This window comes from Camponotus floridanus, unplaced genomic scaffold, assembly GCF_003227725.1.
Source record: "Camponotus floridanus strain SB8 unplaced genomic scaffold, Cflo_v7.5 scaffold373, whole genome shotgun sequence".
Lineage (NCBI taxonomy): Eukaryota > Metazoa > Arthropoda > Insecta > Hymenoptera > Formicidae > Camponotus > Camponotus floridanus.
This window is the reverse complement of record NW_020229518.1, coordinates 79,074-82,493: the sequence shown is the minus strand read 5'-3', so window position 1 is coordinate 82,493 and position 3,420 is coordinate 79,074.

Below are 3,420 nucleotides of genomic sequence, written 5' to 3'. Positions count from 1 at the left end.
CATCGTATGTTTCGATCTCGATAAATTGCATAGATGTAACTTTTGATCGATTGATAAAAATTATCCAAACAGTTGGATGTCAAATTTACGCATTCTGCATATATCACGTCCACTGTAGCGGATCGAAAGAAGTATCATATGTAATACGGCCGAGTGATGTTTTCAACAAGCATCATTCATCCATTGCGAGCTGGCTCTTTAGCTTTTAATTCTTATATGTAGACAAAATTATTATTTGTTATACTAACATATATAGCAAATAAATAGTTATAAATATAATAATCATTGATGTACTTTCTTTGCGTGTTGTCGCGCTCTTCTCCGTCCAGCTTCCATGCAAGTAGCTCTTGCGAGAGAAATATCATGAGCAGAGCCAACACTAGGAAAGAAGAAAGAGACAGAGGAGTGATAGGTGCATGTGAGAGAAGAGATCTCACGCAATAACATAATATTTTTGATAATTTAATAAATTTTTAATAGTTTTTCTTATAATTAATAAAAATGGAGCAATGAAAAGACGAGGGAGAGAAAGTGAATTTTGGGAAATAAGATAAAATTTTTTATATTATTAATTAATTTTTATAAAATAAAAATAAAATTTGTATTATATACATAGTGTGGCAAAAGAATTAAATTACAAAATAAAATAAATATAAAATTATAAAAATAGAAAAAAGTTAAATGAAACTTACTCGTTACATTTGTTCTCAAACGATGAAGTTTTGTTACGACTCGGCACGTAATTATTATTCACGCGTCTTCCGACGTCGCTGCCGCTACTGCTTCTTTCGACGTAGTACATTTCTTTGAAGGTTATGAAAAGTGAACCACGAGCGGTTAACGCGAGACTGATCGTACAGGAATTAACCGGTTATACGTGACGCTCATCTTCCAAAAGTATAATGTGGTGGGGGGATCAATGCTTCTAACGCTTTGAATTTTAGGAGAAGGGTAAAATAACGCTCAGATAAAATATTCTTAGAAACGCAAGGAAAGGTCTAGGGAGAGGGGAAATAAGAGATAAAACACATATTAATGTTTACATATTTGTTTTATTTTCTTGCAATTCTTTCTGGCGTTGCGACCACCAGTTAAATATTTTAAATACATTTTGTAATGAACAATTCTTAACATGTTTTCCACATCGCATACTATTAATAATATCTAATTTATTTAAAGCATCAATATCTTCGTAATCTGCATCCAAGGTTTCAGTAATATAGCCATTCCCCGCATCGTCTAGTATATCGGTCAACCATTTTCGCTTTTCAAGTCCTTTAACGTATACGACAGACGATTCTTCTTCTTCTTCTTCGTGTATCGTACCAATGACAGCTGTTGTAATTACACGCTGAGCCAAACCATACGGAACGTTTCCGTCTTCTCATTGTAATCCGTGATGATTTCTAATCAGCCATGAGACTTGACATCGCTCAGATTTTGTAAGCACGCTCCACGGTACGGGACTTGCGAAAAAGTAATGCGATAGAACGTATCCCTTTCTCAAGACTGCCGCTTCTTTCACGACAAAATTTTTCCCAACGATAAATCCTTGCAGATCCACAAACGTTGGTACGGACATGATAAGATCTCTCTCTCTTCGATACGCCAGTCGAGAGGAATGACAAAACTCTAAAATCATCTCGCAAGACTTTGATTTATATCATGCTCCTCCTTTTCCCCCTTTTCTCTCTTGTGTCGATGTTATCGCCTAGGTGATTTTGTGTACAATGTTGGTCAACGGATTGTATTGGATCACGCGATCGTGTATGATGAGACAGTACGCAGTGGTATTCAGCGGCACGTTCTCCTTACAATCGAATTCTAATCTCACATCCACGGTCGCGCTCTTGACCGATTCGTTTTGTCGAGAACAATCGATAATCACGAACGGATCGTGTTGTAGAAACTTCATGACGTTGAGACTCGGCTCGAGATACTCGTGTCCGTAATAATTCTTGCAGAAGCGTGCGTACGTATCATACAGAATGGCATATCTGCTTTTATTTAAATCCAGATTCATATCGTCATACGGATAATATTCCGAATTCAGATAGAGTTTCACGTTGATCAATTTGCAGTCGTCGAATCGACTCACATCCTTAGATATGACATTCTTCCGACCTGTCTGCAGAGCGAAAATAACGTATCGTGGTTTCTCCAGCTGAGTCGCAGTCTTAATGGCCCACGAATGCTTGGTTGTAAGCTGCAATAGCGGATACTCGTACAGATTCCACGAGCGAAAAGCCATGCTGAGATATCGTCCGCTTTCCAGAATACGCAGCATCGATAACTTTTTGATTTCGCTCAACAGCGTGTGAGGCATTCGCCATTGTATCTTGAATATGTCGATCACAGACTCCTGCGCCGAACTTCCATGCAGACAATTGTTGTCGTTGCGCGATCGTATCAAGATCAATTCGTGACGAGCCTTAATCACCACGCGTCTGTAATCCTCACAAAATCCTAGCAACATGTAGAGCGGTACGCAAAAATTGAAATGTCCTTGCGTGTAGATATACGGCTCCCAACCAGCATTTCTCAAAATCGTGTCTCTACCGGATGATACTGTTACATAGTTTTTGAGCGTAGTAGTTATTCCTACGTTTCTATTGCGATAAATCTCAACACCATCGAGTTCGTATCGAATCTCATCGAACATGAATGCGATGAAATTATTTTCCAGTGTCACTTCATTTTCTCCTTCAGCTGGTGGTTTGTTTTTCGTTAGTTTTCCCTCGATGTATAGGAAACTCTCATGCGGCAGCGTATACAGATCCTGTTGTTGTATGGGTATTCTTATCTCGTCATTGTGTCCGAACGTTGTATTGGCGAACGGTTGTACGTGTGAGTCTCGATCATGACGATACGATCATCAAAGATAGGTTCGTCACTGATGTTGAGGATGTCGGTCATCGTTCAGCTGTTTCGCATCGCGAATCCCAAAGATTGCAAAAACGTAACGTTCGATGTGTTGAGTTTCTTTTTCTCGGATGATTGGATATTAGCGAACGTTGATGTTGTTGTTGTTAGTGTCGCTGATTTCGTGAAGATTGTATTATCTCTCACATCTTTCGATCCGTTCAACACGAGCATCTCATACGTCGCATACGTACGTTATCGCTGCAACCGTCGTACGTGCAATCTTACGGTGATCTCTTCTCCTCGAAAATCGAGCAATCGTCCGTTTTGGTCGACAACGCGTAACGTTAAATCCGTAATGCTCCGCGTAATGCGCGCGATGATCGGCAGGTAAATGATCTGCGCTGGAGTTTTCGATATCTTATATCCCGGCGGTATCCTCGGTGAAAATTCATGTATCGTATGAACGAGTTTGCCGTTGTTGTACGCACCCGCGGTCACGTTACATTCTACGCGGATAATATTAACGTTGATAATGTTAATCGGCATGTTCGATTC